General features: G+C 36.2%; 1 long non-coding RNA gene and 1 other non-coding gene across 4 annotated transcripts in view; one reads left to right on the forward strand and one right to left on the reverse strand.

Annotated features, from left to right (window-relative positions):
• Positions 1 to 327: 327 nt before the first annotated feature.
• The window catches only part of LOC143224267 (uncharacterized), a 41,410-nt gene continuing 22,174 nt past the window's right edge, over positions 328 to 19,563 (reverse strand). Inside the window, exons 1-3 of one of the 3 annotated variants that reach the window (XR_013013299.1) lie at positions 10,575 to 10,749; positions 4,126 to 4,230; positions 328 to 2,083 (exon numbers count right to left, since the gene is read on the reverse strand). This is a non-coding gene — a long non-coding RNA (uncharacterized LOC143224267). Of the gene's footprint in view, positions 2,084 to 4,125; positions 4,231 to 9,437; positions 10,308 to 10,574; positions 10,750 to 19,563 lie in introns of those variants that run through there. The other 2 variants (XR_013013298.1, XR_013013300.1) reach the window with 2 other exon arrangements.
• TRNAK-CUU (transfer RNA lysine (anticodon CUU)) lies at positions 7,327 to 7,399 on the forward strand. The gene has a single exon. It is a non-coding gene; the product is annotated as a tRNA-Lys (tRNA).

Consider the following 19,563-nt stretch of genomic DNA (forward strand, 5'->3'; position numbering starts at 1 on the left):
TAATACCTCCGCAGTAGACTGTGCTAAGACTAATAACTTTCAGCAATGATTATGCACAATAAACTAAATGACCGCTGACTGGCCGTGTGAAGTACAGTCCGCCTCTGATAGTTAAATGGGAGTGTACAGTTTTTTGTTTTTCTTTTAAATTTCGCGCAAAGCTACACAAAGCTAGCCGTCCCCATTTTAGCGGTGTAAGACTAGAAGGAAGGCAGCTAGTTATTACCACCCACCACCAACTCTTGGGCTACTCTTTTACCAACTAATAGTGGGATTGGCCGTCACATTATAACGCCCCCGCAGCTGAAAGGGCGAGTATGTTTGGAGCAACGGGGATTCGAACCCGCGATCCTCAGATTACGAGTCGAGCGCCTGAGCCACCTGGTCATGCAGGGCCATCAGAAAATTGAAGTATATTTGATCGAATAGAATTTATTTCATTCCAGTTTTATTTAGCTTGTGAACCTTATCAACTTCAAATTATTAAGCGATTATTATATTATAAACAGTACTATGAAATACTTTCGACTTTATTGCAACTGTTTTTGGAGAAATAAGGTTCCCTTAAATAACCGCAGTCTTTACTTTATAAATGAGGATGCTGCTCCAGATGTAGTTGGAATTTAATTTTGGAGTCCACTGCTGTCCTAGAAGCTCTAACATGTAATTGTTTCTAAGGAGATTACTAAATGATTCATTCTTTTTAATGTCGTGTCTATTGGTTTTTCATTGTTTAACAACTCGGTAAATTAATATCTTTTTTTGTAAGGGATTTTGATATTTTTCTCTCTTCATAAGCTTACACTGACGGCATTGCTCTGTCAAATGGTATCGAATCCCATATCGACCTCACATATAGTACTAAATATGGTGCCATAGCTTGCTTCATTTGTACCAACACATTCTTGCACACAAATGATTCAAATAAAGTTAGATTCATTATTTAAAACCGCATTTTTTGCACAATCTGCCGGAATTATTTTCAAGATGCCCTAATAATTAATAACATACCTTTTAAAGTTTCTATTTTGTTTCCCTTTGAGTATAAGGGGCACCTACATGAAGCATTGTTGAATAAATAGACCCAAACATCTTCATGTTGAACAAATGGTAATATAAAAGTGTGTAGATGGGTGACAAAGTAGTCTCGACAGCTAGGTCGTTTGACGATGTTCATTGATGTCGTTATTACAAATAACTTCAACAGCTCGATGTGGCTAAAGGTAATCCACTTCATAACCTCCACCGTCATTAAGCAGGCGATTTCTTTGTAACTTGTGCTTTGGCGTACTGGTTTATAGTGTTAATGAAAGTGTTACTTGCATCTTCTGTAAAAAGAGTTATCATTAATGCTAACCTGTACACCAGGATCAAGTTGAGTTATCATTGATGTTAGCTTGTACACCAGGATCACGCCTGTTCTTTGCCAAAAACCCAAAGTCATCACTTATGGCTGACCTCTCTTGTAGATAGATAAATCCCATCTTTATATCTGGCGCTGGAAGTGGACGTAGGTCTAGCTGGGGCTCATTTTCATGACCTCTTTGTACCACTAGATCCTTGTTGGGGTGATGCCCATCTCTGATAAGCTGATTGGGAAGCAATGGAACTGAGTCGTGATGACTGTTGTAAGCCCCTTTCTTCAATAGTCTCTTCCAAAGTCATATTCAAGATCAAAGTCACCATCATCACCACTCCTTCCTTCATCTAACTGACTGAACAGACTCATTGTTTCTTCAGCACTAAAACCTTTTGGTCGCTTCTTTCAACTAACCATCTTTGTTTTACAACTGATACAAACAAATTGTTAGAATTCATAAAAAATCAAAATAATTGGCTTCAAACACAACTTGTTGATCTGAAACTTGTTTTGAGAAAAACGACTGTGCTTCACATAACTTCCAATTTATTTATAAAAGATGAATGATAACATGGTTTGGATTAGTTTTCAGCCAAAAAGACATAAATGTTATTGGATACTGTCACTGTCCAAAGGGTAATTCGGGATTTTCGACCGGATGCTGTCAGTGTCGGCTCGGGTTTAAGAAGTTAATCCTCTGTACTGTAAACAGCTTTTATTAACCTAAAAATATATACAATGGTTATTTGAGAAAATAATTATTAGCAGCACTGATTAAACACACATTCAAGAAGTACCAAACAACCACCACATGGTTATGGTAATGATCAGTTTCTAAATACTTTAAAAAACACATAACGTTTAATTACATCGATGAAATATCATGTTATAGGCCTAATTTAACTTTTATCTAAAACCTTATTACTTACGAATCTATATTGTACAATCTATTTAAGCTTGTTTGCATCCATTATTTTAAGATTTACTGCCCGACATAGGATTATATAACAATATGCATAACGGTTTGTTGTTTTTGAATTTCGCACAATGCTACACGAGGGTTATATGCGCTAGCCGTTCCTAATTCAGCAGTGTAAGACTAGAGGGAAAGCCGCTGGTCATCACCACCCACCATCAACTTTTGAGATACTCTTTTACCCACGAATAATGGGATTGACCGTCATATTATAATGCCCCCACGGCTGAAAGGGCGAACATGTTTGGTGTGACAAGAATTCGAACCCGCGATCCTCGGATTACGAGTCGAGTACCTTAACCACCTGGCCATTCCGGGCCATGCATAACGAAGAGAAGCCATTGCATGTTTTTATGATTTGCTAGATTTTAAATTTTTCGCTGAACCGTAATCTATAACCAAAATAAGTTACAGGTAGAAGATTACAAGTCGTTCAGTCTTTTTTAATATTTTTAATAATTAATTTTATATTTGGTTTTAAACTTTCTGTCCAGTTAAAGTAAAACACAAAAGTTCACACTTGGAGGTTAAATAGAATATTTTCGCTTTTGCTGTTTCAGGATTGGGTCAAGGCTAGAAATCATTGTTACATATATTTATTGTATTGTAACATCTGTAGTAACATAACCACTATTAGCATATACAAATATTTCGATGCATATGGATGTTAGCTTCTAGGACCACTTTTAAACTAACCAATCGAGCTGCATCAGAGACTTGATAGACTACAATTGTCATTCATACTACTTGGCCATCCCATAAGGTAAAATAGAGAGGACATATCCTCCTGGTATTCCAAAATCTCTATATGACACCTTTTAATCTAGTGAAACCTTCCACAAGAGACTTCATCATCCAGTAGAGAGGACATGCCCTTCAGGTGTTTCCAAATTTTTATTTGACTGATGTTACACTTGTTCAAGACAAAGAAATTCTCCAGCGAAACCTTTCATTAAAGAGTTCAGTAAAACAAACGTGGAGTATCATATCAGAATAACGTGAGAACAAGAGCTCAATATATACATATGTATATTATCAGTTTGACTGCGTTTTAAACACCATATATATGCCTAAACGCACGTATTTGGAAAATATTTAGAAATTTCTGATGAACATACTATGTAAGTAAAGTTTCTGTTCTTCATATAACTAATAAAATTTTCTTCTACGTGTAACAAGTGAACCTAACTTGCTTTCACAAGACTTTTAAACGCCCTCAGGAGAGTTTTGAGAGACTTAGCGATCAGTCTGGTGTGGTGATCAGTTTTCTTAGAGTTTAAGTGTTAACGAAAGTATTTCATTATGTTTTAAATATCGTCGAATCTCTTCCTCTGCTTTAAACTCAAAGTCAGGGAATTCAAATTTACCCCTTGACACATTTCCCGGCCGAATCTCCTGTTATTCAACACATCCTACACGATTACTGGAAGGGAAACCTGAGAATATCACAAGCAAGCCAAACACTGAAAAATGTAATATAAACTTGTAATTTTTTCTTATTACTGTTTTTATTTTATTTTACGCATTATTTATTATTACAATAATTTCACCATTTTTATCTAATCAGTCAGCAACACCCTTATTTACTCTTTATATTTTAAATTCTAAGTTAAGTACGTTAAGCTCAGGCTATCTAAAGTCTAATCCGTTATCGGCGTCTTTATTGCTGTAACATCCGAGAGATAAATACAATTACATATAAAGCGTAGGTCCCAAAAGGTCTTGCGGAAAACAAAACGAACATAAATAGAAATAAAATCAAATATAAGCGATTAAATGAACACATAACCTTTATTCACAGCTTACTGGCTTGTTGCTACATGTTGTTGAAAAGTGCTGCTACTGTCGATGTAGAATTCAAGTCAAAACACAACTACACCGGATGAAGATGAGTCTGTATAAGAAGAGAAGAACGAGACAAAAAACATCACAGGGAACGGTCCAACTGCATTGTCCTACATTTCTTAGCTTACGTATGATAAAGATTATTTTCAATAAAATATTCAATAGTGATACATCCCATGTGATAATAATTTATACGTATATCTGTAACAGCTTTTGAAATTAGGTTTGTTTGTTTGTTTTGGAATTTCGCACAAAGCTACTCGAGGGCTATCTGTGCTAGCCGTCCCTAATTTAGCAGTGTAAGACTAGAGGGAAGGCAGCTAGTCATCACCACCCACCGCCAACTCTTGGGCTACTCTTTTACCAAAGAAAAGTGGGATTGACTGTCACATTATAACGCCCCCACGACTGGGAGGGCGAGCATGTTTAGCGCGACGCGGGCGCGAACCCGCGACCCTCGGATTACGAGTCGCTCGCCTTACGCGCTTGGCCATGTTGAAATAAGGATAACCACCCTCCACCAGATTACAGTTCAGAGATAGGATCAAACAAGAAAAAGCTTATGGAACACGTTTTGTTGTATGCAATATTTGTGTGAGGTGGAGAATAAGTTGTTGTCTGTTATAAAGCACAAAGGTACACAAAGAGCTATCTGTGCCCAACTCACCACGGGTATTGATACCCGGTTTCTAGAGGTGAAAGTCCGCAAACATACCGCTGTGCCACTAGTAGGTGGGAGAGGCAGAGGATAAGCGGAATTTTACGGAATTTTCACATTCTGTTTCTAATAACAGTTTTCAATATTATTGGACATTATTATTATTGTAACACATTGTTTCAGCTCGCCTTACTTAATACCTCTCGTTAGTGCTAAACACATTACTCGTGAATGTATTTCGTGGAACCAATACATCAAAGTTGATAAAACCTGCATATCCTGATAAACACAACAGCTGAAAGTGTCAATTGGAAAAAAATAAACCTTTCATTTCAATTCGGCAAAATGTCATTACAATTATATTGGTGAGTAGCTTTTCCACATCGCGTGGGTTCCACTGTTAGCCGGAGAAAATCTTCATGATGAATGTAAAAACGCTCGGAGTGTAGTTTCCAGACTAATCACTGATGCTGTGTATAATGATATAACAAATCTTGATTTTTTTGTTGCAGTTTCTTATTGAAATCTGTAGTAAAGAAAAATGTTATGAACTGGTATCTGAATAATCAAACTTGTCGACAGGAAGATTAGTATGCGTGCGTTTTCTTACAGCAAAGCCACATCGGGTTATCTGCTGAGTCCATCAAAGGGAATCGAACCTCTGTTTTAAGGAGGATTAGTGAACATTACATTTTGAGAGTAAAATTACCTGTTGATATTTTACAAATTTTATCGAAATCTCATGCTGTTTGTAACAATATCATAGAAACAACGGATGTAAGCAGGTATCAGGTTACCCGTGGAACAGGTTCAGTAGTGGTCCATCTTATTATATTAACAACGTGATAATTTCTTTGTATTAGTTGAAACTGAGATTTTATTATTGTTGTTATGAAGAAATCTTTCCAAGAACTCACATGTGCATTGTAACTTTTCCGAGTTAGGGTGTAAAAGATAAATGAAGTACAGATCTGAAGTACAGCCACTACCTTGATAGAAGGACTAAATAATAATAGGAAGTGTAATGGATTTACTCTGTTACACATTTATTTTAATATCTGCATTTATTTTAGTTTGGTGCATGTAAAGTATATTGATAGATGTGTATTGCGCAAGTCCCGCCTGTTCTCAAAATTTGTAGAAAATTCCCGAGGGTAAAAATCAACAATATATGCTTTACGAAAACACTAGTGTGTCGATCATTGTTGAACTTTCGAGAATCTTGACTAATAAATAGAAAAATTAGCTATCGCAAGACGCCGAGACAGTAATAGAATATTGTTGGTCTGCTACAGTCAGTATACTATAATCCTCGAAAGTTATAACTGTGATTAACGCTTATGAATTGGTTTGTTTGTTTTGAATTTCGCACAAAGCTACTCGAGGGCTATCTGTGCTAGCCGTCCCTAATTTTGCAGTGTAAGACTAGAGTGAAGGCAGCTAGTCATCACCACCCACCGCCAACTCTTGGGCTACTCTTTTACCAACGAATAGTGGGATTAACCGTAACATTATAACGCCCCCACGGCTGAAAGGGCGAGCATGTTTGGCGCGACGGGGATGCGAACCCGCGACCCTCAGATTATGAGTCGCACGCCTTAACGCGCTTGGCCATGCCGGGCCATTATGAATTGGAAAACTGCAGATATTTGATCAGGAACGTTTATAAATTTCGAACATTATAAACTATTTAGCTTCAGAGAATTAACTTTGGACGTTAGTATTTCCACGAGATCATGAAATATCTATCTTCCTTTGTGAAAAGTCAGCTTGTAAGCTGTATGAGGTCAAGCAAGAACAGAGCTTGTTTGTTTTAGAACTTCGCACAAAGCTACTCGAGGGCTATCTGTGCTAGCCGTCCCTAATTTAGCAGTGTAAGACTAGAGGGAAGGCAGCTAGTCATCACCACCCACCGCCAACTCTTGGGCTACTCTTTTACCAACGAATAGTGGGATTGACCGCACATTATACACCCCCACGGCTGGGAGGGCGAGCATGTTCAGCGCGACGCGGGCGCGAACCCGCGACCCTCGGATTACGACTCGCACGCCTTACGCGCTTGGCCATGCCAGGCCAGCTAGCGAGCATTCTCCTCAAGTGAAATGTATCTGTGTCGACATAAAATTAATTTGCACCTCGTGGATCTGGACCGTCGATTAAAATTTTCAGTTCCAGTCCAGATAGAAGATTGAATATTGTTCGGGAATTTTTAATTTTTTTATAAATATACAAAATTATTTGTTATAACTGTTATTATAAATTGCATTGTCTTTTATATATTTATTTACATATCAAAATTCAATTAACTTCTAAATTAAACTTAAAATGTCTGGTTATTTGAAATCGTAATACATAACGCACATAGCATAATAAATCAGAAACTCGTCCGAGATAAATTATAGTACGTAATAAAAGTTATATAAAGTACACGACCCGACTTTTCTGTATCTTCGCTACGGTACACAGTGTGTTTAACATTACGACTAAACCCGACTAGCTCAGTCGGTAGAGCATGAGACTCTTAATCTCAGGGTCGTGGGTTCGAGCCCCACGTCGGGCGATGTATTTTGCCCCCAGTGGCTCAGCGACATGTCTGCGGACTTAAACGCTAAAAGCCGGGTTTCGATAACCGTGGTGGGCAGAGGGCAGATAGCCCATTGTGTAGCTTTGTGCTTAATTCAAAACAACAAACAACTTTATGACTAAGATGGCCATTAATATAACAGTTGTGAATTAGGTATTTCTTTAAGAAATAATTTTCTCTCTGATTTCCTTTTTGCTTTGTTAAAACCATACGAGCTACGAATCCATTCTACCCCAAGTTGTTTTTAACTTTTTTCCATACTCACTTGTTCGTTTGTTGGAAACACTGTTACGAGTAAGCAGTATTCGGGGAGATGCTACCAAGTATTTTTGTGAAAACCTGATGTACATAATTATCATTACAAGGTGTTCTATTTAAGTATTTACTACACTTCATTACATAGTTTTCTAAAGTTTGTTTGTGTAGTATTAAGCTACTCAACGAGCTCTTACTGCTGTGCCCACCACGAGTATCGAGACCAGGATTTTTTGCAGCGTGAGTCCGCAGACATACCGCTGGGCTACTGGGGCGTCCTCTAAATTTAGAGAGCTAAGCCTATGAATGAGAAAATTAGGAAGAATTGGAAATACATGATACGTATCAGCGATTCATGCCAAAAAGATTAGAAATTAATATGCAATAGTACATTTAGGTTATACATTTTTTTCAATGTCGTATAATGTTTCTCACTTTAAAAGGTGTAGGTTGTGTTTCTTTTCTCTTTCTTGGATAGGTCTAATTTACAATTGGTTAATGTTTTATGTCGTGTAATTATGCGGCATATATTTAGCTCAAATACTTCAAAAATTAACCAAGTCAAGAAGAAATGTTGAGACTTATAGGCAAGCAATTTAACGAACATAAATATTTTCTCTCTCTATTTTTTTTTGTGGACTTGTAGCTTTAAAATTCTTGGTTCTATTCCCATCTTTGTGCAAATAGCAGTTAGACTACTATGTAGTTCCACACTAAAAGAAGCAAACGGTTTTTTTATTATCATTATACTTGAACTTATTTTACTTTACTTTCATCAACTAACAAAACAGTAATGTTTCGGAATTTATCGCTTATGTGTAAAATAAAACATTTAATATATTTAATGGAGTTAAAACACAAAACAGTAAAATGCCAGAATATTTGTTTTTTTCGTTCAAGCCTACTCACATTGTATACACCACAAAAGGAAAAATGTAAAATGAAATGTCTTACACACGAAGTGGTTTGGTTTGTTTTGAATTTCGCGCAAAGCTACTCGAGGGCTATCTGCGCGAGTCGTCCCTGATTTAGCAGTGTAAGACTAGAGGGAAGGCAGCTAGTCATCACTACCCACCGCCAATTCTTGGGCTACTCTTTTACCAACGAATAAGGGGATTGATCGTAACATTATAACGCCCCCACGGCTAAAAGGGCGAGCATGTTTGGTGTGAGGGGGATTCGAACCCGCAACCCTCGGATTAGCAGTCGAGTGAGTGCCTTAACCACATGGCCACAGACGAAGTATAAGCTACACCTGTTTGTTACATCCAGTTATGATTTCTGTTTTAGTAACGTTAATCGTACTTTGTTAAAATGGTGTTCTAGACCCAGCGGGAACGTTGGGATCAGTGTGTTCAAGTTCTAAATCCAAAGGTTTATGGTTTGCGTTCCGTATTCACAAAACTACTTTCCGCAACGAATCTCACTGTTAGAATAGATTAGAGTAGCCTAATAGCTGGTGGTGGATGTTTTACATAGAAAGTAACCCTTGTTTAGTTTTTGGTGGAAATTCTAAAACAAACCACTTCACTGCGTCCTTTCCATAGCCAAATCATGCTAAGCTTGTTGACAATGATCAGCCCCTAGTGGCACAACGTATGTCTGCGGACTTATACTGCTAGAAACCGGATTTAGATACCCCTGGTACGCAGAGTACATATAGTTCTTTGTGTAGCTTTGTGTTTAATAACAAATAAGACAATGATAAGGCATTGACTACGATTATGCTTATGATACACAGATAATAAATATAACATACATTTCCTACTTGAAATATTCTTAACATTTCTCTACGTTCTGATTTTGGAACACTATAAATCCAGTACAAGTTACGTGATAAATTCAACTAGTGGTGATAGTTTTTGTAGCTTGACCGATAAAGGATCTTACTGCTGCTTCATGAAATTGTTGCTTTGTCCTGAAGGCTCAAAGATTTTCCGCATTCCTGTGCCTGTTTTTTGATTGTTTAGTTGAAGAGAGAATGCGCTTTTAAAGATGATCGATTCTATAACTTTAAGGAGTGAAATTTGTGTAGAACCAAGAGCCTAAAAACTCGTTGTGAAATATTGTTATTGGCTTAGAACTTTCTCACCTGGTGACCGTGAATAAACTTTGTCTCTTTTGATCTCAGTTTGGTTTTATTTTACTTTAGTTTCGTCTTCTCAGCCTGAATATCAGGTAACACAATTGCACGTGGAATAAAGAGTGTTTAGTTACATTTATTCTTGTATTCTCGCATTTACACTTTGACCTAACCTTCGAATCTCTTCTTATACAGGATAGTTTGCTTGTTTGCTATTATTCTTCTAAACCAGGAATACTTATAGTCCTTCGTCAGATAGCCATGTTCTGATTATGGAGAAAGATACATGGAAACCTAGGTTTAGGTTTGCCAGGTAGGATGTTCCTAAGGTCATGACAAGCTGACTACCCGCTGACAGTTGTTCACCTTGTAATTCTTGACATTGCCTGCGCTAGTAGCAGATTCGGGTTACACACATTAGATACTGTTGTTATGTAGTGTCACTACACACATTAGTTACTAAGTTTGCTGAGAAAGATCTATATCGGACTTAATGTGCCTGAAGAGACAAAGACAATGGAACGTGATCTACAGGTAAGCGCCAGTTTTCCACCAATCAGTCCATATCGTTACATATAGAGGCATCACATGGATAGTATAAAATACGTTGTGTATGTATTATTAATTCAAGCTGTTTAGAAAAACAGTTATCAGTAACTAAGTCGTTACATCAGATTAGAGACTCTTGCGAAAATGTTATTGTTTGTTTGTTTTTGGAATTTCGCACAAAGCTACACGAGGGCTATCTACGTTAGTCATCCTTAATTTAACAGTGTAAAACTAGACTAAATGCAGCTAGTCATTATTACCTACCTCCATCTCTTGGGCAACTCTTTTACCAAAGAATAGTGGGATTGACCGTAACTTTATAACGTCCCTACGATTGAAAGCGAGAAATGGTTTGGTGTGACATGGATTCAAACCTCAGATTACGAGTCAAGCCCCCTTTCATCTGACAATGCCGGGCGAATATTCTTGTTATGCCAACCTTTACGTGATTTAAGAAGGTAGAGGTACTTACGAAGTTTCCGTTGGAGTACCAATAATAGCCTTGACTTCTCTACCAAATTCTTAAAACATCACTGGGGTTAGGCTCGAACCAGCTATTCCAAACATTAAGAAGATTATCTGATCAAAGGATCAATAGCCGAAGATTAACGGTGATCATGGCCTTCCGAGCTATCAAGTGTTCTCAACAAATAATATATTAACTATAGTGTGCCAGGAAGACGGGTTGTTCAATATACTGCTGAAAGGAAGTTCTAACCCTTAGCTATCTTATTTAAAAGACATAATTTTACGACATAGATGTATGTATTTCATACCCACGTGAACTCCCATATTGAAGGTTCTCTGGTATTCACATGTATGTTTTACGAACATATTAATTCATGCACTAAAATTCACCAAGTTTGAAAAGTTATGACAGCTGATGCAAGTAGATGTAACATTAAAATACCGCTAGGGATTCGAAAACATATAGAAAGTTAAATTGATTTGTGACCCTACGTTTATGAGCTATCGGGTGGATTTGAAGATGTAATTCATATAGTATGCATGTGTACTTGATTTTGATTTACTGAAACAGGACATGGTGACAGCTAGTGAATCTAGAATATTAACAGTTGACAAGATGCTGACGAAAGCTAGAATACATAGAACACCATTGCTCGTGCAAGATAAAGAAAGCATACTAAGTTCATAAGATTTTGTGAACATGTCTTCAACACGAGTGACAATATGGCCGACTGTTGACATTGTTAGTTGTACAGGCGATATTTTGTACACAGCTTGTGCGAATGGCAAATTTGGGTTGCCTTCAGTGAGTCATATATACGTAAGCTTTATGAGTGTATCAGTTCGTATGTTGAAATTCATATAAAACTTTAGAACAGCTGTTTGTAGGTGTAACATCTAGAATATTTTGCCACATATAAGAATTCCGGCAAAGAGTTCACTGACATTACTACTTTCAATAGTATTTTAAGCTATACGAAAATGTTTGTAGTAAATCAATCTTATTAATGCCATAAAGTATTTGTGCAAAATAGTAAAATATTTCCTATTAGCGGTTTGAAATACCATGATACACAATTACTTGCATCTACAATTGTAAACTATATTTTAAAATACACATTTGTAGGCTGGGTAAAGTATAGACTTGTTACAACTATATTTTAAAATACATGTTTGTAAGCTATGTAAGGTATAGACTTGTAAACTAGGAAAAATGTTGAACTTTATTTGCAATTATTACAAGCTAATTAGCATAACAAAGCCAATAAATAAAAGTACAGCCGAAATAAGTGCCGACATAATATCCCATGTTTACTGATATTTTTCGTTACTTTTACTTTGTTTGTTTGCTTTGAATTTCGCGCAAGGCTACTCGAGAGCTTTCTGTGCTAGCCGTCCCTAATATAGCAGTGTAAGACTAGAGAGAAAGCAGCTAGTCATCACCACCCACCGCCAACTCTTGGACTACTATTTTACCAACGAATAGTGGGATTGATCGTAAAATTATAACGCCTCCCATCCCCACGGTTGAAAGAGCGAACATGTTTGGTGCCACTGGGATTAGAACCCGCGACCCTCAGCTTACCCTTAACCACCTGGCCATGTCGGGCCGTTATCAAGTCTGCAGTGTGAACTACCACATCACCAGAGTTCTCATTTAGCAGACTTTGTTTATTACGAATATCCATAAAAGTCTCACGATACATATTACTGAAACATAAATAAGGCGTGGCATCTGTAGTAATTTGTAGCTTAATTATTTAACATTCATTTAATCAACCACTGAATAATTCGAAACATTTATTTGTATAGTTCCATTTCGTCATGACAACTTCAGAAAACATATTGCATGTAATAAAGACATATTGTTTGATGTTTCTAGGAAAACAGTTACAACACCTTTGATCAAAAAACATAGAATTAATTTGAAACATATTTATTATTCCGTCTTCCGTATACATTAGCTATCATGATGCTGTATGAAAATGTCATACCAACTGTTTAAACAACTCAGTGACGGTGGTGTTTGTTCTTTGTCTACGGTAGCTATTGAACTATATTCATTACACGTTGTGGCAATACAAGAACTTTAATGTAGATTAGAAGCTTAGAGCTATTTATTTATTTGAATGTGAATTGAACTAAAAGTCTAGAAATCGAACCCCAAACAATTCTAGTGCAAAAATGCAGCCCAGATTATGTACTAATTCAAAGGCCAGGTGATAACTGCATGAAAACACTGGTTTCTGTGAAGTTCAAGTACAAAGCTACAAAAAGGGCTACCTGCCCACCATGGGCATCGGAACTCAGTTTCTAGTGTTGTAAGCCCGCATAAATTTACGAATTATTAGATAACCTAAAATAGACAAAATAACGCTAAACGTGAATTTATCACAAGTATTAAATATCTTTCTAAATGCTATATTCGTATCGGAAGTGAAAAACTTGTTTGAAAAAAAAAGTATTATTACCTGAGTGACAATATAAAAATAACCTAAATTTTGTTTAATAAAATCACGATCTATATCTCCAGAATGTAACTTTATTAGTTCAATATTTAGCCATTACAGCTTTGTCAGAAGCCATCGATATCCTACAAGTTCAGACAGCTTTGAAGTTGAAGTTCACTTGTAGGTTTCAATAAAACTGTAATAGCGAAATATTGAGCTGATGAAGTTATATTCTTGATATATAGGTCGTAATTTTATTTATGTTTACAGAAATGGCTCATAATAAACTCCACTTTGCGTTAAATAAACTTAAGAATAATAATTTTAAAATTTGCTTTGGAACTTATAAGCCTTTAGAGACGTGAGAAATATATATTTCGGTATTCATTTTCATGAGACTAGCTGGTTGTGTATGTGATAGCTCTCGTATTCCCGTCTTGCGAGAAATTCTTGGACAACTACTCCAAGAAAAAAGCAAACAAACAATCTTTATTATAAAATCCTTCTAGAAATGGAAACCTTTTATCTTCCCAGAAGTTTTAGTTAAACGTGAATGCTTTTGGTGTCCATAGTATAAAAAAGGATGAAATAGCTTAGTGTTACATGCAGTTTTCCTTGTATCTGATAGCAATACTTGTTGTTGTTTTTCAACTTGAAAGTCCTTCCCCCAAAATCTAACCTTACAACAAGACTGTGCTGCTTTTTTGGCAGCTTAATGAGAACCTACCTAATATGCTGCTTTAGGGAATTTTACCTCAGCCAGGCCGTCTTCTCCAAATCTATGTAGGAAGACAGTAAAAGGGTTGATTTCATAGACGATGACATTATTTGAGGTATAATCTGTGAGAAACTAATAATAAGAGATTACGAAAATCTAACCGCGGCTAAAGTAAAATGCTATGTACTTTCATAGTTCTGGAAAAGCGTATTTTTAGCTGAACTGATTGGAGAAGATGAAAAAGTCATATTTACCTAGCTGAATGCTTATCTGTAAGTTAAATATATTAAAACCAAGAAAAATGCAAGTATGTTTTTATAATTTGCTCATAACCATTACATATAACATACGCAGAAGACAATTAAGTATAATTAAGGGAACTAAAGTAAGCTCATCTCTATTTAGTCACTATCTTTTATAATAGTAATGGACCATGTATTGTTTTTCAAACTCACTTTCACCAGCGTACCTTATTTTGGCGGGAATATTTGACGCCAGGAAGTGTAAACTGATTAGTCAAGATACCAGCGGTTGTGATCTCCGGTATGGAACAGATAACAATACCTGTGTCCACAGATACGAGTGTCTCTACTTCTTTCAGTTGTTAAAGTACGAAGTGGCACCTATTGTGTATAGATTTTAGCTATATGTATTGTTTAAACTCCAAAATACATGACTAGTTTAAAGTCAAATGACCACAAAAGCTGACATAAAAAGTTATTATACTTAATTTTTTTCAACTAGGGTAAAATTACAATGGTAGTATGGAAATTTCTTCAAGCTGAAGGAGGCATGTTTTGATAAATGCAAAACTAACCGTACGTGTGCTCTGTTTTCTTTTCTTTCTTTTTTGTATTATTGCGCATACCTAGTGATATCTGTGCTATCTGTCCCTAATTTTGGTGTAATAGAGCCAGATGGAACGCCCCTGGTCAACTCCACCAATCGCTAAGGCTTGGTCTACTGGATGCTTGGCACACGGACACGGACCACCAACTGCCCCGTCTCTATCCGTCGCGCTAAACATCTCTTTTTTTTTTTTTTCACCTATCTGCCTTTGTCGCTCATTTCTCAAACCGGAACTGTAAAAGGAAAAACATCTAAATGCATAATAACGAAATAACTCTAATCTTTCACGAAAATCTTATACTGAACGTCACGAGCGGAGCAAAGGAAGATGTAAATATTCTTGAACACCCCAGTTAGAATAAGACACCCTCTTTGTATTTTTGTTTTGAAGCAACGAATATTGTTCACACGGCTGAAACATACTCGGTAACAGGATTCGAATTCGCGACCCGCAGCTTGCGAATCGAGCACCCTAAATACTAGGCCATGCCAGACATTCACAAGTGTGCAATATGCCTTTCCCTTGGTGGGTCAGCGGTAAGTTTACGGAAGTACAACGCTAAAATATGAGTCTCGATTTCCCACGATGGATAGGGTACAGATGTCCATTATGCACTAAAAAAAACATCAGCGATATGTCATCTATGAAAAAAAACAAAAAACAATAAGACGAACTACTCAGTAGTCGTGTTAGCAATTTGATGTCATACCAGTCAAGAATTGGAACTACGAGGTAAAAGTTTGCACTTGGAAAAAAAAACCTAGTTGCTATGCCTCTGCTGAAAAGTTAAATTTCTATTAAGTTACAGCTTTTGTGATTTTTTTTTTAAATTAGAGCGTTGTAACAGTTGAAGTGTTCAAGTTGTCTGGGCTTCTTTTCAAAACAATATTTAAGCCTCATAATACAGCGACCTCTGAACTGAGCACGTCGGAGTTATACTTGTCGCTGCAACAGACACCTAATGTTAAAATGCTACGTATTACTAAATAGTGATGAAGGTCCGGCGAATATTTGTGCAAAAATGTGGGGTGATCTTTTCTAAAATGTTCATGAGTAATTGTAAACCTTTGCATAGATCATATGATATGTTTAATGAAAAAAAGTATTAATAAGACATATTTGTGTCTTACAAATTCCTCCTAAAGGGCCCGGCATGGCCAGGTGGGTTAAGGTGTGCGACTCGTAATCTGAGGGTCGCGGGTTCGCATCCCCGACGCGCCAAACATGCTCGCCCCATTCAGCCGTGGGGGCGTTATAATGTTACGGTCAATCCAACTATTCGTTGGTAAAAGAGTAGCCCAAGAGTTGGCGGTGGGTGGTGATGACTAGCTGCCTTCTTTCTAGTCTTACACTGCTAAATTAGGGACGGCTAGCGCAGATAGCCCTCGAGTAGCTTTGCGCGAAATTCAAAACAACAACAACCCTCATAAAGATGAAGTTGTAACGTCGAAATATATAAAACCAACTTTTTATTGGTCATGTATTGATCTTAATTAAAAGATTTTTAATTGTTCATCTATTTTAATGTTGTGTGTTATTTATTATTTTACTGTTACAGGATGTGTTATTTTTGTATTAGCGCAAAGTTACACAAAAGAGAGATAATAGATTATTTATAACTTGTCTTATGTTCAGAGCTATCACCTTTTATACACGTTTAATAAATTTTGTCTAAATTTTTATATAGGAATTGAAGTTTTAATAGAATTTTGTCAGAAAAATTTAGTTCGCCTATAAGTTTATTTTTATGTGTAATATAAATTTTTTGTGCCTCGGAGGCGATATATTTTTCTGACTAAAATCCTAGTGTTGGAGTTTCGATTATTTATTTCTTATGAAAATTATGAGATTGAAAGTTTGTAGTGAAATATAGGTTGAGTGTTATGTACAAGTGCATAAACTTAAAGTGTTACAAATTATAGTGAAGAAGAAGAAAAGCAAAATGATGTTTGCAAACCAACCATTTGATACTACATATTAAAGTACCATTTATGAATTTTCATTGGTCGAAAATAAACTCTCTCCTAAAGATGATATTGCTAGTGGGTATTGCTAGTTGTTCTTTGTAAGCCTGACATTACAAAATTAAATAAATTTGGTTGGTCTGGTAGAAGCTATCTTTAAATGTAGCTTGGTGAAAGAACAACTCGGGCTTATAAGTCTTATGCTGACATATCTATGGTATTGCAAATTATTGTTAGATACTGATGCCAGTGGAATGGAATTGAAACTGTGTTACTACAGCCTCGGAACAGAGTAGCATGTTCAACTGTGTACACTAGTTGCATGTTCGTAGCTCCAGAACACAGATACGGTAAGGCAAAGAAAGAGCTGCTTGCAGTTTTAGTTTTCAAAATACACTAATTACGTTGCTATGTATGTGTATGTAAGAAGTTCACTATTCGAATGGCTCATACACCAATGAAACAGTGGATGAGCTTGAAAGCATCTAGAAGAGTGTTAGAAAACCATATTATTTAGCTTATAGAACATCGTCCAATCTCAAAATAAAAAACATAAAAATTCCGATAGATTGTTGAGCTGCATAGTGAGACCCTATCTGTTTATTACATATCCAGACCCCGAACAACAAGTAGGAGTTGAAACTATAGAAATGACACACTATACAGTAAGAGATTGTACTAGTGCTTGAACACTACATTTAATACTTCATGCGTTCTGGAAGGGGAAACTCAAGGCTTCAGATGTGCAATCGGGACTCCTTACTATGCAGCAAAGTAAAGCCTGACCAAATCAAATTGAGGAACACAGCATGGAATCACACAACTTAGGGTATTCGTATAAGCAGTTACGAGCGGAAAAATGTTGTGACGAATGGTTATTATTAACCATGAAGAAAGAGTCACTTTCAGTACAATGGACACTATTAGTAAGATGTGTTATAGATAGTTAAATATAAGGATGTAGACTAATGAGGTATAGCATACAACTGGTAAATAAGAAACAACAGTATATAGAATAAACTTGATAATTTATTGTCTTATATATAGCTAATGATTATACAAATTTTATAATCAAAGTGACATTTTGTGTCATTACTTACACAAAAATAATCATTTTGTTTAAATCAATAACTCATAGAGTACTTAGAACATGTACTGGTTTCTTGTATAAAATCATACTGAGAACATGTACTGTTTTCTTGTATAAAATCATACTGAGAACATGTACTGTTTTCTTGTATAAAATCATACTAAGAACATGCATTGCTTTCTTGTATAAAATCTTACTTAAAACGTGTACTGCTTTCTTGTATAAAATCATACTTAGAACATGTACTGCTTTCTTTTATAAAATCATACTTAGAACATGTACTCCCCGTCGCGCCAAACATGCTCGCCCTTTCAGCCGTGGGGGCGTTATAATGTGACGGTATTCAATCCCACTATTCGTTGGTAAAAGAATAGCCCAAGAGTTGACGGTGGGTGGTGATGACTAGCTGCCTTCCCTCTAGTCTTACACTGCTAAATTAGGGACGGCTAGCACAGATAGCTCTCGAGTAGCTTTGTGCGAAATTTAAAAAAAACAAACAAACAAACTAAAATATGTATTGCTTTCTTGTATAAAATCATACTTATAACATGTACTACTTTCTTGTATAAAATCAAACACCATGTCTGATCGATGTTGATATTCTTATATGTCTTCGTTTTGAGGCATATGATTTGAACTGGCTGTAGCTCAAATCACTCTGATGACATTTTGATATTTGTTAAAGTTGGATGTATATCTCTGCTGTGGTAAACCGGTTACTTCTGCGAGTGAAGGTGTTTCTCATAGCATTGTTATAAATCTCTACCTACTGCGAGTGAAGGTGTGTTTCAGAAATATTGTTGAAAACCGGTATCGATTACCGAAACATGTATCCATAGGTAATGAATGTTTGTTATTAGAAGTGAAAGATTATTTTATTCTAAACACGAACATATTGATTATTGGTTAAATTTTCCTGTGTGAAGATTTGCTTGCACGAAAAATTATGTTATAAGTGTCCAGATTTGCACAGTATACAAATTTAAAGTGTCTCAAATGTGAACTATGTTCTGCCAAACAAAGATTCTTCTGACCTCTATCTAAACATATATGAAATAGAATGTCACTGGAAAAAAAAAAGAAGCAGTAAAACTAAGAAGACAAGTTATGAAAACCTTGGAATAAGGTGATTATGTGTCAGTGTACACCTCGCCTGAGCGAGACGTGGAACAAGCACAGTTGGAAAGAGTATCTGGTTTGCGTGTTGTAGAAACTGTACATTACTTGTGAATGTAGAAGTAGCTTTGTATAGATTTGTATCTCCAAGACAAACAAATTTTATAACATCTATATAACTATCTGACTACTTTCCAACCATATTGGCAACAAGAGACTTTTATACTATTTTTGTTCTTTACCTGGATCTGTTTTTATCAAGCATTGCTCAAAAAGGTTCACCATTAAAAAAATAAATAAATAAATGTTTTAACCATGTAGTTGTATTTTATGTACATGAACGTACATGCGCGCTTGGATATGGAATGTTGATACTAATCTCTTGAGGATTCCCACTGCTAACTAACTAGTTATATATAGTAATGCAGATATTTTTTCACATATTCTTGACTCAGTATCATTAACTACAGGCACGTTCAAAGAGTGAGCCTAAAACGTACACATACAGTAAACATATTCTAATTTTAGATTTTTACTGATGCTAGGCCCGGCATGGCCAAGTGGGTTAAGGCGTGCGACTCGTAATCTGAGGGTCGC

The sequence above is a fragment of the Tachypleus tridentatus genome, chromosome 8, assembly GCF_004210375.1.
Source record: "Tachypleus tridentatus isolate NWPU-2018 chromosome 8, ASM421037v1, whole genome shotgun sequence".
Taxonomy (NCBI): Eukaryota; Metazoa; Arthropoda; class Merostomata; order Xiphosura; family Limulidae; genus Tachypleus; species Tachypleus tridentatus.